The sequence below is a fragment of the Engraulis encrasicolus genome, chromosome 16 (assembly GCF_034702125.1).
Source record: "Engraulis encrasicolus isolate BLACKSEA-1 chromosome 16, IST_EnEncr_1.0, whole genome shotgun sequence".
NCBI lineage: Eukaryota > Metazoa > Chordata > Actinopteri > Clupeiformes > Engraulidae > Engraulis > Engraulis encrasicolus.
In genome coordinates, this window is record NC_085872.1 from 30122416 (window position 1) to 30145633 (window position 23218).

At 45.8% G+C, this 23218-nt stretch overlaps 1 protein-coding gene across 1 annotated transcript in view; it reads right to left on the reverse strand.

Annotated features, from left to right (window-relative positions):
• egfra (epidermal growth factor receptor a (erythroblastic leukemia viral (v-erb-b) oncogene homolog, avian)) overlaps positions 1-23218 on the reverse strand; it is a 54954-nt gene that overhangs the window by 30948 nt on the left and 788 nt on the right. The gene's annotated exons all lie outside the window — the stretch shown is intronic.

A 23218-nucleotide genomic window follows, 5' to 3' on the forward strand; every position in this document is an offset into this window, starting at 1 on the left:
GTATTTATTTTCCCCCTCTCTCCACAATAAAACAGGATTATGTTCATTGCGTAAGCCGGCCATTTCCTTTTGTTAACAAAAATCAATGTGATATGAATGTCCATATTAGGGGCTTCCATCAAATGGCGAGCAAGTGGCCATTTCCATTTGCCATGACTACGGGGCAACAAAGAGAAGGATTCGCAGCTGGTCAGGCCATTTTTCTTTAAGTGATGTAACACACACACACACACACTCACACACACACACACACACACACACACACACACACACACACACACACACACACACACACACACAGGCGCGCGCACACGCACCCACTCAGTCCAAACAAAGTGAGTTTAATAGCCACAACAAGTATCCAAGACACAGATGTTTTGTGTTTCAGTTTGCCAGTGGGATGCAAAAAGGTGCACCTTTGGCAGTGAATCGTGCACTTGGCCTGGCATGACTTTCGCTTTGGACTTGAGGCAAACTCTCGCATGATGCCGCTCATTGTACTGAGCTGTAGCTCAATTTTCCAGAGCATTGCGGCCCAAGTCTCTGAGGTCCGCTATCAGCTCGCGAGGAAAATAAAGAGCTTCCTCAATTCTTCCCAGGCATTCAGCCCACGCTTCCTCTCTCCCGCAAAGTCCAAACAGTCCAAGGTATAGGGGCGGGCAAACGCACGCTGCCTGCATCCTTCGGCATTGTCTCAAATGGAGTGCAGCGGGGCCCGTGCATAAGATAAATACGCTCAGAGAAATGGGAGACCCAGCAATGACATTCTGAATCTTCAAGGCAGCGAGATGAACGAGATTGAATTCAAGCCATGCCTGCTCTTCTTGTCATGCCGCATTTCAGATAACTCCTTCCTCTCTGTGTGGGAGAATGTACGAGCCCACTGGGAGAGAGTCTCGGGGTACATCAAATGGAAGGGGGGGGGGGGGGGTGGGGGGGTGGATGGTGGGGTGAGGCGGGGTGCTGGGGAGGGTTGGTTGAGAGAGAGAGAGAGGGTCAGAGGCAGTGAGGGAGTGGAGGATGTCCTCTCCCCACCTCCATCACATCACCCCACCCCACCCCATCGCATCGTACAATCCACCCCTCCTCCTCCTCCCCACTCCTCCACCATGGCCCCCTCTGACACTGCAGGAAGTTGCTCGTATGGGGCCCTAGTCAAAGAGCCACGGTACAAAGCCAGATGCGGACGGGCTCTAGGGAGGCTGTTGGAAGCTGAGGGGTTGGGGGCTCAGGCCTAGAGCAGCAGAGAGGTGCTGGAGGAGGGAGGGGGAGAGAGAGAGAAAGAGGAAGCCAGCCACGTGTTTTTTCTTGAGGGGGGGAGCGGGCCAGATGCTGAAAGAGAGGATCCACTGGACCTCCTCAAGCTTAATTTCATCTCCAACTCAACTAAAGCACTCAAGAAAAAAGGCCCCGAATATTTAATGGCAAAACAGTCGTAATGCACGTAGATGGTGTGACTTTAATGTCCTCCGTTTCCTTGTTTAAGTTAGAAAAAAGAAAAAAATATCCGCACACGGCAGAAACTCCCCAGCTGTGATTTATTTAGTGAACAATGGCACAACGTTTCGACCTGCATGGTCTTCATCAGGAGTCTGAATAAAAATGTTAAAATCGAGTTCCACTTCACATCTTACACCCTACATATTTTGGATGACTAGTTCAGATTGCCTCGGCTAACTCATACTTGGTGTGAGTTGTATTCTATGTTCCTATCATTTCTAATTCAATTCCGATTGGCAATTCTGCCATTTTTCTGTTCAGACAATGAAAAACTATAAACTACGCGTCCACACGTCATTGGAAGTGGATGTGGTCTGATCAACAACTGTGGCTTAATGGTTGGATTACAAATTGCTAGGTTTTAAGTTTGAATCCCATGCCATCCTTGAGCAAAGCACCTCGCCCCACATTTCTCCAGGGACTGAAATCCATACCCTTTACCTAAGTCACTGCAAGTCGCTTTCAGCTAAGCATAATGTAATGCAATGGTTATAACTCTGTCTGGTAGTAAACAGAGACATTTGACGTACTGCTCCCGCCTCTCAGAACGACCTGTCTATGTGATGTTTGCCAGACCAACCTCCATCTACAACCTCAAAGATTTGATTTATTTAGTGAATTGACCACGAGCGGTGATAAGACATTTCACAATTCCACACAGCCTCCCCTCCTCCCCATCACATCCACGTTGCTCATCCCAAGATGAACACCACGGGAGTCTGACACACCTTATGACACAGCTGCTTTGGTTCTGTGCTGCTAAGACAACCCTGAGAAGAAAAAAAACGCAATCACCAGCCCACTGCCTGCCTGCCTGCCTGCCGTCTGCACATGTACGCTGTAATGTATGACCAACACGCGAAAAGGGAGTGGCGTTGTGAGAAGAGGTTGTGAGCCTTCAGTGCGGCAACATGTCAAGTTAAATCCAAAACCTCCTTCAGTCCAGACAATTGCTCCGGTTTTAAATAGAGCACATTTGCAAGTCTGTGTTGAAGTAGGGCTGTTTTAATTACTGCTCAGCCGTCTTTATCTTGATCCAACCTTTTAAATAAATTCAAGATTTATCTCCCCTTCTCCAAAACATGCCCTGCTTTGGTTCTATTTTAGCATCTAGGGTCGTTCCTTTTGAACGTCTTTAAGCGAATGACCTTTTTTCATCAACAATGGAAAGAAACTCTGGGCAGACAATGGAGCTCCTTGGCCTTATACAGTATGTCCCTGAAAGGAGAGGAATGAACCCGAGAGGGGTGAAAATGGGCTCTGTTCTCCCCCCTTTTGGGGAAAACCTGGGGCCTTTCCATCAGCAGGTTAGTGTGTGCAGACACTCAATGTTGCAGTTTGGCTTTGTTTATTCAGAGCCTTAAGAGGAATGTTGGTCAAAAAAGCCACGCAAACATTGCCTGTAAGGCTAAAGTTAGCCTGGCAGCCTGCTATGGCTAACATTTCCTGGTGGGCAGTGGGCTTGTTTCTCCCCTCAGCAGTGCTTGGCGGTGTATTGGCTAACCCCCCTAGCGCTGCTCGGTACTCCATGTTATATTCCGCACTGTGAACACAAAACTACGCACACCCGCACGCACAAACGCACGCCCACACGCATGCACACACACGCACACGTGCACACACACACACGCACACACACACACACACACACACACGCACACAAACACACACACATGCTATTATAGCAGCCATCAACCATTTTTCCATTTTCATGTATGTGTGTGCACCAGGTCCTCTCAGCGGCAGTACCGGGATCTATTATACACAGACATGGTAATAGCAGCCAATAGTCTCCTCAGCACAAGATAGACTGACCCCCCTTTCATCATCATACCCAGACAGCAGCAATTAGTGCAGTCAGTTAATTGAATAAGGGTCTTGGGCACCATGTAGAGCAGTACTGGAACAGTTTGGTAATGAAGATATCAGTGGTTGTCTGGACGGAAGCACACAAACAGATAATTGAGCTCAATTAGAACAAGAGGAATGGCAGTGTCCAATATAGTATGTCCAGAAGACAAACTTCCACGTTTGTCTTCAGGAGAGGAGGGCTGAGCTAGTTGGTCCCACTACACCTGGTTTGAGGCCCGATACTCCAAAACAGAGCAACATAGGCAGAAAAAACACATAGGAGAACAATCACTTAGAAATATTTCCATTCCTAGTGTTCTCCTGTAAGTTACGTATAAATATATATATAGGCCTATATATATATCAGGGATGCAAATTATCGCTTAATTCATGAATCATTACTTGATAGCCTTATCGATCGACTTACTTGATAAGCAGCGTTTTCCCCCCGAAATCTCAATGTTTCTCGAAAAAAAACTACTAAATCTAAACATTTTAATTAAAAATTGAGATAAAATACCACATTTAAATTAATTCTATTTCAATTCTTTAATCCAAAGGTGATTTAAATATTCCCACTATTCACACACACTCTTCACATGCCCATTTCACCTGGGTCTCGTCAGTTGAATTGTCGATTAATTGCGATTAATGTTTTTTAATCGATTAACACATTGATCGATTAAAGTCGATTAATCGATTAATCGTTTGCATCCCTAATATATATATATTTAAGTATTTGGGTTTAAGTAGCCTATGTGTGGTGATTTTATTGGCTGTAATCAGATAGGATAGTGGAGGGATGGCAGGAAATGTGTGGGAGGGAAGCATGGAAAAGGGATCAGAACACAACCTCGGGGTCACACTTGAACCTGCGTCCTGCAGGGTTATGGAACAGGCACCGCGGCCAACTTCGTCATGGCAACACACCACAACTTTGAGATGTAGTATATGTCGACATGCTGGTAGGTTAAGATATCATCTTTCCCACATTGGCAGCAGGTGTGAGGAACCGTTTTTATCAGGTGCTCTGTTGTTGTTTTTTTTCTTCAGTGGATTTACGCTGGAGTCATCAAACTCTGCTGTCAGGTAAAAGGTTACTCTCGCATCCAGAGGTGTGTGTGTGTCTGCTTAACACACGCTTTGTCTGAGCTGTGCGCAAGAGAATGAAAGGGTCAAGATGGAGGGATTTCAGAGTAAGACAGAGAGAAAAACACATCCAGTCATGTAAGAAATATCCGACACCACTCCACTACGTTTGTCTCTGGGGAAGTAGTTAGGAATAACACTAGCTGGCTGGAGGAGGCCTGTGTGTGGGTGAGAGAGACTGACACAGGCTATCACAGAGTGAGGATGATGACGATGAGGAGGAGGGGGAGGAGGAGGAGAAGAAAACGGTAGTGGAAGAGGTAGTTTTGACTCCAGTCTTTCCTCATCGAAGGTGAAGACTCATGCTTCAAAGTGAAGTCATCGCCGCAAGTGGTCCAGGGTTTGGCACCCCCTGACGCAAATCACCATGTTCCCACACAGCGGAGCCTGTTGCAGCACACAGTCACAGACTGGCTGCTCGCTGGGGGGCACAGTGTCTGTTTGTGTGTGTGTGTGTGTGTGTGTGTGTGTGTGTGTGTGTGTGTGTGTGTGTGTGTGTGTGTGTGTGTGTGTGTGTTTTCAGTTCAGTTCAGTTCAGTTCAGTAGCTTTTATTTGTCCCAGTGTGTGTGTGTGTGTGCGTGTGTGCGTGCGTATGTGTGTGTGTGTGTGTGTGTGTGTGTGTGTGTGTGTGTGTGTGTGTGTGTGTTTGTGTGTGTGTGTTTGGATGTGTTTATGTGTGTATGCGCATGTGTGTTCAGTGCACTGTAAAATGTTGCAAGCCAGTTATATGTGAAAAGGTAATTTATCAAGCAAAATTCGAGACTTACTCAAGCCTTTCTCAAGTTGAGTTAACTTACAAGCGTAAGGCAACAGGGCAACTCACTTTTTATGTTTACACGTAACATGTAATGTTTTACAATGTGTGTGTGTGTGTGAGTGTGTGTGTGTGTGTGTGTGTGTGTGTGTGTGTGTGTGTGTGTGTGTGTGTGTGTGTGTGTGTGTGTGTGTGTGTGTGTGTGTGTGTGTGTGTGTGTGTGTGTGTGTGTGTGTGTGTGAGCGTGTGTGTTTGTAATGGGAGTGTGTGTTGCACGGAGCATATTCTATCTTTCTCTGTCTTTCTCTCTCTCCACACACACACACACACACACACACACACACACACACACACACACACACACACACACACACACACACACACACACACACACACACACACACAGTCACACACACAGCCATCACACGAATACCACACTTTTTCTGCTGTTCTCATTCTTGGCAATCTGTCATTACATAGGCCAAATCGCCCATTCCTCAAGAAAAATAAAACAGAGTCTTTGAAAAATGCTTTGACATGCACATATGTAAAGGGGGAAAATAAAGATTTTTTCCCTGCTGAAAAGCAGTGTCTGGGGCTTCAAAGGCAAACCACTCAGTCCAACTGCCAACAGTCCTGCACATAACACCACTTCATCATTCACACAGGAAAGACACAAGTCTGGCTGGGGAAGGAGAATGTGAATGAAAGAGTGGGTGAGTTACAGAGAGACAGGGGCAGAGGCAAAGTAAACGGTGGGAGGGATACCATGGCAGAGAGAGAGAGAGAGAGAGAGAGAGAGAGAGAGAGAGAGAGAGAGAGAGAGAGAGAGAGAGAGAGAGAGAGAGAGAGAGAGAGAGATAGAGAGAAAGAGAAAGAAGGATAAGAGAGAAAGAAAGACAGAAAGACAGGAAGAAGGAAAGGCAGAAAGAAAGAAAGAAAGAAAGAAAGAAAGAAAGAAAGAAAGAAAGAAAGAAAGAAAGAAAGAAAGAAAGAAAGAAGAGAGAGAGAAAGAGATAGAGAATGAGTGGGCTGGGAGGGCAAACTGCTGTCTCCTCTTCCGGTTTCAGACGTCCTCCTTACTATGCAATAAAAGAAAAGAGAAGGAGGGAAAAAACGGGCCAGCGTACCACTAGAGTCTGAAAAACCCACACATTTCACACATGACTCCAGGCAGGAATACTAAGCAATCTGAATCTGGGAATTCCCTATTGGCAGACGCTTTCCCAACCCTTACCCTGCTTCAGACCCTCCAAGGATAAACAGAGGAACAACATTTCTCTCCCCCACTAAAATCAAGGCATGTTTCCATAAAACTCCTGTGGTAAACTCAGAGCATATACAACTCAAATCCTTACGGAGGTCCTTCGTTAACAAGACATTTTGTCTTCTGCTTGCATGGACGGATACAAGGCAAAGGGTTAAAAAATGTTGATTATGTGGCATGATGACTGGTCCGCCTGACTGAAATAGTAAAAACAAAAAAAAAACACCTCCAAAAAAGGATCCAGATGACTGTGCTCCAGACTCAGCCATCTTTAAATGCGCTCGGGGAAGGTAAGAGCACAGAGCAGGGCTGGGGTTTCAGTCTGTAGGCCGCTCCAGTTAGTCATCTCTTACTCACGGTTACACTCTGTTTTACGCATTACTACGCAGTAGCGGCAGGATCCCACTACGGGACCTGGTGAAGAATAGCTTCCTCCTCTAGCTCTACCTAGCACACACTGGCACCGGCAGTGGCATACTCACACTCACACACTCACTCATTCACCCACACATACAAACATGTACTACAGAGACAGTGAGAGAGAGAGAGAGAGAGAGAGAGAGAGAGAGAGAGAGAGAGAGAGAGAGAGAGAGAGAGAGGCTGAGAGAGAGAGAGAGAGAGAGAGAGAGAGAGAGAGAGAGAGAGAGAGAGAGAGAGAGAGAGAGAGAGAGAGAGGCTGAGAGAGAGAGAGGCCGAGAGAGAGAGAGAGAAAACCCCAAGGTCTGACTCTCTGACGTTCAACATGACACCGAAAAAACAGCGGCAAGGAATCTGTGTCCTTCAGTCTCGTATTTAGGGCTAGCGAGTAGCGCCGACGACTGCAGCCAATCGCTTTTGCACAGCACGAACCCCAGATCCCAGCCCTTGCCTGCTCAGACTCGTGCATGACACATCAAATCACAATGCCTGCAATGCAACGCACGGGCCAAAAGCCTGGGCCTGGTTCGGAGAAAAGCAGGGCCTTGCGTACTCAGTCATGCTCAGATGAAAAATTCCACTGGGGAAGGGGGTTTTAAGAAACAGGCAAAGACGGAGAAAAGGCAAAAAAAAAGTCTCTCTGCTGTGCTGCTGCTGTCCACGGCCCGGTTACTCTTACTAACCGAACGAGCGAGTTGCGAATGCTGTTGAGGCAGGTTATGGTGAAGTGAAAGGGTAACGAAACGAAATGAAAAGAAAGACGGAGACGGAGACTGAGACTGAGACTGAGAGCAGTGTGTGTGTATTTGCGCTGGTTGTTGTGCTTGAGGGAGGAGAGTCATCCTTTCCACAGACAGACGGAGGAGCCCCAGAGCGGAGCAGCCAGCACACCCCGAAACAATGGCTGCGCTTGTTTGAAGTTATCATCACATCCGAGGCCAGTTGTTTTAAAGCCACCCCCTCAGCAGACACATACACACACACACGCAGACACACACAGACACAGACACAGACACAGACACACACACACACACACACACACACACACACACACACACACACACACACACACACACACACACAATAGCACTTCTTGCTCGCTGTCTGTCTCCCATCTCTCATCTGGGGGCCTAAGAGGGAGGGGGAGTGAGTGGAGGCGTGGTGGTGGTGGGGCTGCATTCTACATTCTACACTTCCAATTTATGGATGTAGTTCCATGTGTTCCGTGTCTTGGCACATATACAAAAGCTGAAATATGAACGGCTAGGCTGAGCTACACCGAGAGGTAGAGATATTCCCCTAAGGGTGTCTGTTTGCAGGCAAAAAGTCCATTAAAGCACATATAACAACTGCGGGAAAAGCATTACTCTGTGATACAGCAAGACATTTCAACAGTGGCCACTACTGTGGTGACTATGAGACTGGTACAATGACTGTTAATGGGCTACAATGGCCAACAAACCCGCTGCCAAAGCGATAACCTACTGCTTAGGGCAGGGCTGAGGAACCTGTGTCTTAAGGGCCGTTTACAGCCCTTGAGGCCATGTTATTACACATAATCCAAATTTTAAGTAGTTTCACATGAAATATGTCATGTTTTGTAAAGAAATGTTTGAAATTAAATTTGCAATACAATTAAGTAATATTTTCAGGGAACCTAGGGAAGGTGGGGTCTGTTGTAAAGGTGGCCACCTTTGATATAGGCCTAAAGTGCTGGGGGAAATTCCTGGTTTGTGCATAGTACGGCCATTGGAGGACTTTATAAAATTTTAAGTGGCCCCTCGAATGAAAAAGGTTTGCCACCCCCCTGGCTTAGGGCATGCAGCACAGCGTGCAATGATTAAAATGCTACCTACGTTCGACCTTAGGCACACTTTTTTCCAAATATGTTTTCAAACATTTTCAACATCAAGAGGGGACTTTAAGATTTTAAGCCACTGGGCCTGCTAAAACATGTAGCGCTAAATGCACTGGATTAGCTGCTACTGAAATCATCAGCATGCAGTCAGGTCCTCAAGAAGTCGTTTTTCTGCCTTGCTGCTGCTGCCTGTGTGTTGCCAGATTGGGCAGGTTTCTCGCCCAATTGGGCTGATTAGGATGGCGGTCTGCGGATAACAATGGGTAAAAAGGGCATTTAGGCGGGTTTTCCTGAAAAATGTATGGCCATAGAAATCAAAAGAATTTAGTTCAAATTGGGAGGGATTTAATGCTTCCAGGTGGGTTTTGAGTATTTTATGGTATCATCTGGCAACCCTGGCTAGTGCCTGTGTGTTCTTGTGTCAGATACAAAAAAAATGATCTTTATTGTGAAACGTGCAAGATCATTGTAATCACAGAGGAGTACTTGACAATATGTTTTATGGTTATCTAAAACGAGCAGCGGACGACAAGTATCACGTCAGTGTTACACACAGCAGGCAGCCTCACCATCAACACTCCAACAGGTTTCACTCTCCGGCCCCTTCAACCCAAACAACACGACCAAACAGTTTTTGCATGCCGTCGTCCGGTGACATCAACATTGTTCCTCTGGAACAGATGTTGCTCCCCCCCCAACACGCGCTCACACACACACACTCACACACACACACACACACACATATACACACAAACAGACACGTGTATACTCACACATGTGTACACACACACACACACACACACACAGCTGCGGGGCCATTTCCTGTGACGAAGAGCCTTTCTGCATCTCCACTACTCCTGGCCTGCTGAGATTAAAGACTGGTCCAGCCAACAGCGGCCCATGGGCCCAAGCTCTAAAATCTAGACCAGAGCAGAGAGAGAGAGACAGAGAGAGAGAGAGTGAGAGAGAGAGAGAGAGAGAGAGAGAGAGAGAGAGATAAAGAGAGAGACATAAAGACAGATAAAGGAAGAGAGAGAGCAAGGGAGGTGGAGCAGGTTTTTTTTCTTTTTGAAAGGCCACACAGCTGTGGTGCTTGAGGTTACATAAAAGATTGCTTGCAGCACACAGGTGTGGACTGGCGTAACGTGCAAGAGCTGTGTGTGCATACGACGGACAACCTGCAAGCCAGTTGATGTCATAGAAAGCAGAGCAGTGGGATGGGAAGGAGGACACACAGAGCGGCAGAGATAGATAGAGAGAGAGAGAGAGAGAGAGAGAGAGAGAGAGAGAGAGAGAGAGAGAGAGAGAGAGAGAGCAGCGAGGAGATCAGCTGGAAGCGAGACATGAAACAGGTGACTCACTGGCCAGACTGAGCACACGCCACCACTAAGTGCATTTCCCCCAGCCTGTCATTATTCCCTGTTGTTTGGCCTCGGCGGAGGTGGAGGTGGAGGTCGGGTCAAGTCGGGTCGGGTCGGGTCGGGGCTCGGGTCGGGGGACGCAAGCCACAGTCTGCAGACAATTGTAATCTTCACTTGTGGAGGGACAGGTCACTCTTCCTTAGCCTTTGATAACCGCATGGATATGTTTAGACGCGGAGATAGTAGTGTCCAGTAGCAATCCCACCACCACTGCCACCACCATCCCGCCGACCACCACCACCACCCCACCCCCAAGAGTCTCTGCCGTCAGTCAGACACAGCGCCCGCCAGCGCAAGACAAACACGGTGCATTCCTGGCATAGCAGTGTGGCCCAGTTCTCGGCAAAACCATCTCACTTGCTTTCGCTGACCTCTTGACTCGTCCAGTAATTTAAGCCCTGGTTGGCCCGACCTGACACACAGGCACCGATGATGATTACACACCATAGAGGATAATCACCTTAGCGCATGCACAGCAGAAACAAGGGGCTCTGATATTAAAAATCTCGGATGCTCTCTGGCCTGTGGTGATGTATGTGAAAGGCTTTGCCTCGGACCGGAGGGCATTATATCATGGTGGGGGGAGAAGATAATCTGTCCCACTGCTCTCATTCCATATTCATACACGAGGGATATTTTATCCATCTTTTCCAAAGCTTTCATCAAAACCAGGACAAAAAAAATGGAAAAAATATTTGACAAAACAATGGAATAGCCATTATTCCCGACCACAGCTGTATTGGTTTGCACGGCTATAATGTACAAAGACAACAAATAATAAATCCATGTACTGTTACTGTACGACTATAAAATATAGAGTCCTCGTGTGCTAGTAAAATCTCAAACTATACAAAATCTAAATATTAAAATAATGGAAACGGTCCAGTGTAACACAAGAGAGTAATCCCACACCCAGGCTCAGAGAGAGAGAGAGAGAGAGAGAGAGAGAGAGAGAGAGAGAGAGAGAGAGAGAGAGAGAGAGCACAGTGTATGGGCCCCAGACTGCTCCTGGCTGGGATATGAGACGATAACCTCACAATGTGCTGCCCTGGGCTCAGTAGGCAGCACCTGATTCCATTTCAGCACTGGCCCTTAGTGAGAACCCAACTTGGGTTTCTGCTTCAGGAGCGACACAGAAGTAAATATCTTTGCTGTACGACGTTGGCATCGTGTGGTGGCATTAAGTCAAACATAACAAAAGAAAGAAAGAGAGAAGAGAGAAAGAAAGAAAGAAAGAAAGAAAGAAAGAAAGAAAGAAAGAAAGAAAGATGTAGAGAACCGTGAGCTGGACTATGCACTCTCACTCAAATCAAATGTTTTTTTTGTGCATTTCTATGTTCCTTCCCATTGTTACAGTGTAACTATACTGTTCGGTGAAGTGTACCATTAAGTAATGATTAATAAAAGGACATTCAGTTTGTGATTGCCAGGGTTAGGATTAAAGAGAAAGGTAGACACAAGAACAACAGAGTATGTGCTCTTCCACACATCGGTTAGTGTGGGACACCAATAATTAGTGTGTTCACTTAACAGCCTAATCACAGCGTGCCAGGAGAGCAGTAATCTAAAGTGTTTCCAAATGCCTGAGTTGCTTTTGCTTTATTGGAAAAGAAAATAGGCTACAGTTGGACAAAAGAGAAAGGGGGAGCGAGTACGCGACCTGAGGTGTCGTTGACTGAATTCCCCCCCTTTCCAACTGTGTGAAACGCAATCTCTTCTTGGTCGAGAGAAAGGCACTGTTCAATTGTTAACTTGCCATCCATGGCACATGCCTCGTTTCATTCTAGTTAACCTCTCCAGTGTGCAAGAAAGCGTAGAAAAAAACACTCTTTAGTAAAGATTAATTTGAAACAAAACTAAAGATAACAAATAGACACAAACCACACTGCTGCGCCTAGGCAAACATTGGAGAAAGCAAAGACAAAACTAACACCATTGAAGATGGTTCTGAAGATGCGTCTTAATCACAGGCTCTGTTTGCCTTAAAGGAAGAAAAAAAACACAAAATCCGGAGAGAAGCTGTTCCATGACTCAAGGAGGATGTTATGAGTTTGTCTATTAGCAGCGCTAATTGAGTGAGGCTCATTAGTCAGTCCTGATTAATAACTGAGTCGGCGGACTAAGCCCTCTTCATTATCTCACGGAAGTCTCTCGAATAATCCGCACTGCTGGTTCACATTATCTTTGAGAGAGAGAGAGAGAGGGGAGAGCTGTGATTCAACTTCCTGTGGGGAAGAGAGAGAGAGATAGATAGAGAGTGAAAGAGAGAAAGAGAGAGAGAAATTTAAGACACCCACTCCTTGGGACCCAAAACCTGAGAGCACGCACGCACGCACGCACACACACACACACACGCACACACACACACACGCACACGCACACACACACACAAACACAAAAACCAGAGAAGACGGGGTCTTTTGACGAGAGGTCCGTCTGTGCGGGGCAGGATGTCACATTTTATGCCTCTGAGCATTTTCTCAGCTGCAGCAGGCCAACCTGCGACTTGGCTTCCCCACTCAGCTGGGGCAGATAGAGCTGCAGGGCCCGCCATAACAAATGGCCCTGGACCACAAAATTGACAATGGGGGAGAGAACAACAGCGTTCGCAAATTCAAGGGTAAACAGAGCACGGCGATGGTGCCATTGAAAGTTAATCCCGTTGAAAAGGCAATCCCAAATCCAGGAAGAATGCGCCTTTTGTGCTACAGGTAGTGGTTGCCAGGGAGACGTCAGTGTACATTCAGAGTTTTTTTTTGCAAGCCTCCAGAGAGGAAGACGGACACACACACACACACACACACACACACACACACACACACACACACACACACACACACACACACACACACACACACACACACACACACACACACACACACACACACACACACACACACACACACACACACACACACACACACACACAGGAAGAGGGAAAGACAGAGAGGGAGAAAAGACAAGGGGAGACCGAGAAAAGAGAGAGAGGGGGAGAGGAATGCTACATACAAAGTAGACGAACACAATAACAACTTCTCATCTTTTCTCATTACAACAATGACGGGGTTGACAATCACAATCATGAGTGGGTTCACAGCTGACCACAGGCATTGTTGCAGCAGGTACATGTGCAAGGGCTTTAAGAAAAAAAATGCAAAAACCATTAGGTCATGTGGCGTTCCCAGGGATTGACACTTTTCAACAAGTCTGGTTCTAGACTCCCCTGTGGTGTGTGTTATTGCAGTTTTCTATTACAGTTATGAGGTCCGACAAAGAGTGTTTGAAGCCTACTGAGCACAGCCAGGCATTGGCATAGTGTGCCCGTCTGTTTTCATACTTCCGATAGTTTGAGCCGGACTCCTCTCGGCTACACTGACTGCATACAGATTGGTACAGAGTCAGACGCAGCAGTGCTTCCAAGACGGAACCTGCCCTAATGTCTGTAGTAGGAACTAATGTAGTTCTCAAAGTGAGAAGTCTGCACACACTTGAGAACCTTTTTGTTGCCTTTTAGTATTTCATGGCTGGATTACGATTCGACTTCAACAGTCTTCATGAGATTTTCTACAAACACAGTCTGAGTGGTGATTAGAACATGCCTGGCACCCCTAACTAGGAACTAATGTAGGCCACAATCACAGATATACGGTTCCACCTAAAACAAAACAAAAAACAGTCCTGTTTCTGCTGGCCTTGGATGGGGAGGTTTGGTGTGTAGACCAAATACAGGTAGCGTATGTGTTGTGGCCAATGTGTGTGTACTGTAGACCAAATACAGAACCACAAACAGTGGAGATTCATCAGGGCTACACACAGCCCTTGACCCCTCTTGCCTGGGTCAGCCATAACCATGGAAGCAGGCTGGGCCAGCGAGGACACATTCCTTCAAGGACATAAAAAAGTATGGTGGCCCTGAGCTGTTAAAATTCAGACAGAGCTGAATTAGTAATCGGGAGTGAAATTATTTACCAGACGAAAAGCCATTCTCCTTGACTGCTGCTGTCTTGACCAGCAACGTGAGTGCGGAACACATTTCAAAGTTTCCAAAGGCAGTAAGAGTAGACGTGATGAAACTGTCTACTTGTTGCATGCCCACCACAGATTTACACCAGTACAGTGATGGAAATAACATGGTTAGAAAGTGTCAATGATAGAGAATAAAGGGAGAGAAGTAGAGAGAGAGAGGTAGAGAGAGAGAGAGAGAGAGAGAGAGAGAGAGAGAGAGAGAGAGCCTCGGGCAGGGAAAGCAGCAATGTGGACCAAATATATTCAAGATCTGTATCAGTCTGAGGTCTAGAGAGGTGACAAGATATACAATTGAACAAAAATAACATTTATACCGGGAAATTGCAATTTTTTATTTAGAAATGATTAATTGCTTCTCTAGCAGACGATCTGAGACATCAACTCTTGCGTACTATTTCAGGGGGGTGTTCTAACCAGTGATGCTCTCAGGAGTAGATTAGTCACAAGCTATGTTCATACATAAAACACATAGACCTCATTTAATCCATTTTCATTTACAAATGCATTTGAGTTTTTGGGATTTCATGTCTATCAAGTCTTTCTCAAGTCACAGCTTTCATCTTATTCTTTGTTTGTCGGCACATTATAAGCACACAAGCATTCACCTTCATTCATCTCTCTTACTAACATCTCTTACTAGTGTGTGTGTGTGTGTGTGTGTGTGTGAGTGTGTGTGCGTGCGTGCGTGCGTGCGTACGTGCGTGCCTGTGTGTGCGTGTGTGTGTGCGTCCCTGTGGTGGAGGGTGTAGAGCATAACCATTGGAGATGTCTTGTCAACAGACACAAATCTGACAAACATCTTATGCAAATGAGATGTTGTGGTCTTTGTATCCAGGGGTCTGGGACATAATGCTACAGGAAAGGTGAAAGCTGTGAGGAACATGGCCTTTTAAAGGAAAGGAATGGGCGGAGAAGGGATGAGTCAACTATGGATGAAATATAGACCTAAATATACAAGAGTGAGATTGAGGGAGACACAGAGAGAGGGAGAGAGAGCAAGTCAGAGAGAATGCTTAGAGCTTGAGTCAGTTATAGCCCCAGATAATCAAATTAAGAAGTCAGACATGAGCCGAATACAGAGAAGTGTATGTGCTGGGCTATCACCCAAAATACTAGTGCATACTACTATAACATTACTTCCTCTCTTGTGGTGTGTGTGTGTGTGTGTGTGTGTGTGTGTGTGTGTGTGTGTGTGTGTGTGTGTGTGTGTGTGTGTGTGTGTGTGTGTGTGTGTGTGTGTGTGTGTATGTGTGTCCATAATGCAAACGAAAAGAAGAAAACCGCATGTAGGACTACAGAAATGAACAAGACAGAGAGAGAGAGACGGGGACATAGGGACAGAGAAATACTGTAGTTAGATAGAGAGAGAGAGAGATAGAGAGATAGAGAGAGAGAGAGAGAGAGAGAGAGAGAGAGAGAGAGAGAGAGAGAGAGAGAGAGATTGGCTTGAGAGGTCTCTCATAGGTTTGCTTTGGCTCCTCTTGTCCTTTATCTTGTCTGCAAAGTAAATACTATAAAAACTCATCTTATCAATCTCGGGCACTCGAGCCAAAGTAATAACACACGTAGCACAGCTGAGATCATTTAGGTCCTCGAATGAACATTTCTGTAAGTTTTAAGTCTCGCTCCACTACCACCTGTATTCAATATGTCAACATGTTCAGGGTCTCTTGGCTATACAGCATGATTTAGAAGTCAAATGAGAGCAAGAATAGAATAGAAAGAAACAGGCTTCTGGCTGTTCGCTCGCGGTGACATGTCAATCCAAATTCCACTGTATTATACTGAGAAAATAAACAGGGATGTCCATGTGAACTATGACGGACTCAAGTGGCCGTGCACTTAATGAGATGTGACTGACAACTTCTTTTTCCAGTTCCAGCGACGTTAAGTCTGTTTCCACTGCAAACAACCGAGTGGCCCAAAAGGCCCGTGCAATCATGGAAAGACCATCAGCTGCGCACTACAGTTCTCAGCCTTCCTAGAGTGTGGACTATTTTTGGGCCTCAGACTTTGGGATCCTCGCATCCTCAAGGTGTTTCTCTCCTGTTGATCTTTCTTGTTGTGTTTAGTCAAAGAAAAGAGTCAGAAATTTGTTTACAACTGTGCGTCATTATTTTCTGTCCCTTGGTCGTAGGCGTTTTAATAATTCTGAGCAACAGAGAGTCTTTGAGGCGTCAAGCTCAAAAGCAACTTTTTTCCCCCAGAAGCCTTCTTTTCCTTTTGCTCCAATTTACCTTCAAATTGGCGTCATCTGGTAAACAGCTCACTGAAGCACTTCCCTGTCTTATATCAGGAAATGGCTTAAATTTTAAGACTCATCTGTCACGAAGCACGGTGGCAATAACTACTGAACCCAGAGTCACGGCCGTGACCAACTGAACAACCGTCATTGTTCTTGCCCCTGTACCCCCGCAAGAAAATGAAAAAAGTCCTGCCATTTCACAGCAGCACTGCCTAATAGATTAGCAAAGCAGGAGGTCCACTCTGCTTCATCGGCTCTCTTGGACTTTGGCAGCTCCAACATCTTAAGCAGATGTGCGCCTGGGATGGCCATCAGGCACTGGAGGAGGAGGAGAGGAGGCGGAGGAGGAGAGCAGAGAGATAGAGCAGTAGAGGAGGAGAGAAGAGGTGGAGAAGAAGAGCAGAGAGAGTAGTAGAGGAAGAGAGAAGAAAGGAGAGGAGGCGGAGGAGGAGGAGAGCAGAGAGATAGAGCAGTAGAGGAGGAGAGAAGAGGTGGAGGAGGAGAGCAGAGAGAGCAGTAGAGGAGGAGAGAAGAGAGGAGAGGAGGCGGAGGAGGAGAGCAGAGAGATAGAGCAGTAGAGGAGGAGAGAAGAGGTGGAGAAGAAGAGCAGAGAGAGCAATAGAGGAAGAGAGAAGAAAGGAGAGGAGGCGGAGGAGGAGGGGAACAGAGAACAAAGAAGAGGAGGGAGAGAAGAGAGGAGAGAAGAGATGGAGGAGGAGAGCAGAGAGATAGAGCAGTAGAGGAGGAGAGAAGAGGTGGAGGAGGAGAGCAGAGAGAGCAGTAGAGGAGGAGAGAAGAGAGGAGAGAGGAGGTGGTGGTGATGGTGTGTGTGAGGTGTGTGTGTGTGTAGGGGGGTTGGGGTTTGGAGGTGGGGGTGGGGTAGTAAGAGGGCGCCCAGAACCGCCTCAGCTCACCGACATTCTGATGCCTCCAGGTAACGGAGGACTGCCACCAATCGACCCTCTGGGAGTGCTCTGACACATGAGAGAGAGAGTGGAGAGAGAGAGTGGGCCCCTGGAAACAAATCATAACAGAGGCTGGTGGAAACGGGAGGCAGGGCAGTACAAGTGGAGGGGGAAGTAGAGAGTGTGCAGAGCAGTGCTGTGTTGTGCAGGCGTCAATTTGGGACATAAAACTGCAGAAGGCTGCCCGGACTTGCCATGCAAACAGTAAACAAATGAGAGAGAGAGAGAGAACAGTCGGCGTTGGCGATGCGAGAAGACAGGAGTCCATCATGCATTACTAAGCCCCGCTTCAATCAAACCACCGAAGAAATCGGGAGCCTTAAGGAACTTTTTTTTCCACAGGTGTAAACAATTAACTGTAAGATTAACAAAAAGTCACGGTTAAAGTTGCACCAAAGCTCTGCGTGACTCACTACCTGGAGATGCAGTATAAACATTCGAGAAGCAAACCGCTTCAATCTAGTTTCGAGTTACCTTTTCGGCAGGTCCACATCCCCCGCGCCCCCCACTGCGCTTAGCTTAATCTAGGTGGTGTTCCGGCAATTTCAATTAAATACGAACGCTGCTATTTCCATTCAGTAGGAGCCGCCACGCTGATGAAAATTACACCTGTCATGACTGCACTGTGATCTACGGCGCGAGGTAGCAGCGCAACCTACCGAGTCCATTTCCTGTGGCCCTGATGTGGGACATAATTGCTCTGAAATGTACCATTATTATAATGTAAAGTCATTTGGAAAGTCAGGCTGTGCAAACACACACACACATTCACATTGACACACACACACACACACGCACGCACGCACGCACGCACGCACGCCAGTGTTTCCCACAGAAATTTTGGAAACTATGGGGGCAGCCGGGGTTTATTTTGTCCGGGGGGGGGGGGTCTTCTCACACGGGCCTTTTTTTTTGGGGGGGGGTGTATTCTTGCAGCGTAAATGCAAAACGGCAAAACAATGACTACAGTATGACATTGGCGCATGGAGAAACTGTAGGCATGGGCCTATATTTCAGCCATTTATATTTTGAGAAATAAGGCTACATAAGATTTTACCCATGACTTGTATAATAGTAGTACATTGTCATTGTCAAAAAATGCAGTACAGTGAATAATTTCTGTTTACAACACAGTTTCATTCGTCCCTCATGCAGGGGTCTGGGAAACAATAATAAAACAAAATAGGAGCAGAGATAAGAATTTAAGAGCACTGTGAAATTGTTAACGAAAAGGGTCTTAGAGGGTAGGCTATGCCTTTTCCCCCACACATATCTGTAGGCGTACACATTCTACATGAGGGGTGCTGGTCACAGGGCCAGTTTTTTCCAAATTCCTCCCATTAGGGCTGAACAACATATTACACATTTATGTCTATATTCACATTCATTACACATTAATTTCTATATGCAGCCCGATGTCTCCTCTGCTGTGTCAATGAAGGTCTGTCACCAAACTCATTACAACTGTAAAACAAAGCCTAGGGAGTGTTAGTAAACTCATCCCAACTGTCCCTTCTCTGAAGGTTTTTTATATTGCTCCCAAACCCAAGTAAACTACAACAACTTGACTAGGCTTTTGATCCCTGTCTTTCAAGCACTTGTGGTTCTCTCTATAGCAGGGGTGCCCAACCTTTTTTTAACCAAGATCTACTTTTGAAGTTGATGGTCTGCCGTGATCTACCAAGTCAAATTCAAGGATGTCAGTATGAAAATTTAAGACCACCATTTATTAATCACCATTATGAACAAAATGTTTTCAGTAGGCTACTATGGCAGTATCTTTTCAGTGTGTTTTTAAAGTGTGTTGAATAGCCTATCTTTACAAAGCAATGCAGCACTGATAGTATGCAGAGATAATTTCAGTCATACACAAGTCATAAACAACTGAAACAATTTCAAAATGATACATTTGGTATATAAAAGGCACATAGGCCCTATTTCTAAAATATGATGAAGCATTATCATGCCTTCATTGGTATAGGCTACAAATTAAAAAGGGCTCAGAAATTCACCATTTGTTATGGGTAAATAGTAGGCTACTATGAGAGAGAGAGAGAGAGAGAGAGAGAGAGAGAGAGAGAGAGAGAGAGAGAGAGAGAGAGAGAGAGAGAGAGAGCAATGAGAGAACTCATTGGATTGGTTAACACCCCTGTTAAGTGTGACTTCTTCTATGAAGGTTTTTTTTTTTTCAGCTCTCTGGGACAGTAGCACAGCAAAGGCTTTCTATTGTGAGTTTGGCCAATCGTTTTGTCCACAACTGAAGCAAGAAACAGCACAAATTGAAGTGAATTCCATACATGTCAACAACTAACATTTCCCTTACACGCGGCACGCGATGTAAACGCAGTTAGCGATGATGCATGCGACTAGCGATTTGGACGAAGATCCTCGCATATCGGCGTGTCATAACGCATCGTTGCGCACATGTTCTGTTACTCACCCGATGTTACACGTGTGCACACATGAATCAACTGTAATACCCTTACGGTCACTTCCTATTGCTTTCCCCTCATTCTGTGTTACCGTGGGACTACTTATCTAACCAATACAGAGTCTATAGGATGTATTTACTCCAGGAGGAAAATGCGAAGGAAATTCAAAATCGTAATTCAAATCTAACAAAAACGGAAATCGTTAAAAAAAAAAAAAAAAAAAAAAAAAATTTTTTTTTTTTTTACATTTTCGTAAACTATGGCGGCCAAATTTAAACTATGGCGGGCCGCCATAGTTTCCTCAATGTATGGGAAACACTGCACGCACACACACACACACACACACACACACACTCATTGACACATTCACTCACACACACACACACACACACACGAACACACACACACACACACACACACACACATGCACACACACACACACTCGCACACGCATACACACACACACACACACACACACACACACACACACACACACACACACACACACACACACACACACACACACACACGCACACACACACACACACGAAATAGGGAGACAGAGAGAGACGGAGAGAAGACGGAGAAAGACCTGGCTCTGAATAGCAACTTTCTGTGAAATGAATTCACAGATCTGCTGAAACCCAGTTCCCCCCAGTTCCTTGAGCCATTAAGGTAGGAAGCAGGACCACAAATGGATTTCCACTTCCTGTGGGGTAGGGGCCCCATGCTACAGGATATGCCCTATCAGCTGAGTGCTACCGGCCAGGAATGAACTGGCAAACGATGAGCGACAAATGATGGGTATTGGGACGAATATGATTTGATTAAAAATCTCAGATGGCAGTTTTTTTACATTAATAATTGTATAGAACCGTTGTGCTATCTTCTTTGCTTAACAATACCTTTAACTTCCATTTGCTTACACTGTAACAATGCCAGCATAGCAAACAACATAATGACACTAAACCTTCCCTATCAAATAGGCAGGTTTTCTTCACATTATCTTAATTGTATAGAACTGTCGTGTTCTCTTCTTTACTTAACAATATATTTCACTTCAATGTACTTAACAATTGCAGTATAGCGAACAAAATAATGACCCTAAAACTTCCCAATACTAGACACTTTACAGCAGGGATGGGGAACCTATGTCTCTATATAATGTCTCTTTTATTTTAATTTTAATGCTATGCTGTTTCACATGAAATATGAAATATTTTGTAAAGAAATCTTAGAAATTACATTCGCAATACAATTAAGGTATATATTTTCAGGGGACCTAGTGAAGGTGGGGTCTGCCGTAAAGGTAGCCACCTTCAATATAGGCCTTAAGTGCCGGGAGAGAAAGCCTGGTGGTTTGTCTTCATAGTACGGCCCTTGGAGGACTTTATACAATTTGAAGAGGCCCTCGAATGAAAATGGTTCTCCACCCCTGCTATACAGTATGGATTGATTATTTGGTTAATGAGCCAGGTGAGAAGGACAGCCAAGTGGCCTGCCTGCCTGCCTGCCTGCCTGCCTGCCTGCCTGCCTGCCTGCCTGCCTGCCTGCCTGCCTGCCTGCCTTCCTGCCTGCCTGCCTGCCTGCCTGCCTTCCTGCCTGCCTGCCTGCCTGCCTGCCTGCCTGCCTGCGTGCTTGATAGCATGCATCAGCACCACAGTGTGCCTCAGTGCATCAGGACAAGGCCAGGAATAACAAGAACATCTGTTGCAGCGCCAGGCCAAAGACAAGAGGAGAAACAGCAAGGTTAAACAAAAGCGACTTGCTTTCCACTGTCCCAAACACAAGTGTTAAAGCAAAAAAAGGTACAAGACAAAAATGACAACACCAACAACATTGGGATTCAGTGACAGGAGGACCTGCAGGACATGCAAAGCAACACACAACCTCATCCATGAGCCCCGGAGATGCTGCTTTGGCTGTGGCTTTTTACAAAAGAGCGTAGAGGTCTCCCCACACCCTATGCTACGCCACTCCTCCAGCACTAAGCCGTCTGTTTTGTTTAGCTCTCCTGAAATATTTGGAGGATCTGTCTTTTCGCTCACAAACACAACGGAGTTGTTATGATTCTGCAGAATGCAGGCCGAGATGTTTTTGTTGGACGCAAATGGACGAGTGGGAGATATACTATGTATTGGCTTTCAGAAATTGCTTCTGCAGTGAGATTTAAATGTGCACCATTGGAGTTGACTGCTTGTTCTCCATTTACCAAATTCATGGAGGGTCACTGTGGGGGTGGGGGACAGGGGGCACTGAAGTAAAAATCAACCTTTCGAATCAAGCTTTATCAGTTGAACACTGGCTTACGGCAGCCTGCTTTTGATAGTGTGTATAATGAAACCTCTAACTTTAAGAATAACTGACCAAATAACCAAGAACCTGTCTGCACAATGTGTGTGTGTGTGTGTGTGTGTGTGTGTGTGTGTGTGTGTGTGTGTGTGTGTGTGTGTGTGTGTGTGTGTGTGTGTGTGTGTGTGTGTGTGTGTGTGTGTGTGTGTGTGTGTGTGGGTAGGGGGGGGGGGGGGGGTGCGTGGCATTCACCTTTAGGACTATTTGATTCCAAAAATGTGTTTTGATAATCAACTTCTTTGCCACAAGATTAAAGAAATGAATTCCTCATCCACCACATTTCTATCCATGAGCTGACTTCATCTCAACTCAGAAGAACATGGCCTATCCATGAGCTGACTTCATCTCAACTCATTGTAAAACTTCCGGTACAATGCCATTATAATAATACACACCAATACACATTATCCATTTGATCAATTGTGCTATTCGTCCATCGGTATTAAGTCAAAGACTGAATGCTAAAACAAGCATGCATTCATGACGCATGGTTATTACGCATCGTTATTACGCTTATTGTATATGCTTATTGTTAATAAGTTATTAGTTCCCTTGTTGTTACACAACAACAGACATTTAATAACAAGTCTAGGATGGAGAGACGACACAAGAACTCTTGCATTCTTAATGTCAGGATCCAAGTAAGTCAAGTCGAGGTGCAGCATCCTTTAACCGGTTTGGAGTGGCGCGTTCATCAGGACCAGAGGGGCCTTTCGGTCTAATTGCTTGGATTCTGGGCACCCCATCTGTCCACCTTGGCAACTGAGCACACACGGGAGAACAATTCTTACTCCAACCAGGCAGAACACAGCCGTTTATTGACTATAATTTGTAACGGGTCAATCTCTTCTCTCTTTGGGGGGAAAACGAAAGACTACAATGCTCGAGATATCTATACGGGCAAAACTTTTTAATTTATCCCAAAGAGGATTTGTTCCGAAAGCACGTTACCGAAAAGTTCATCTAGGCCTATTCACTTT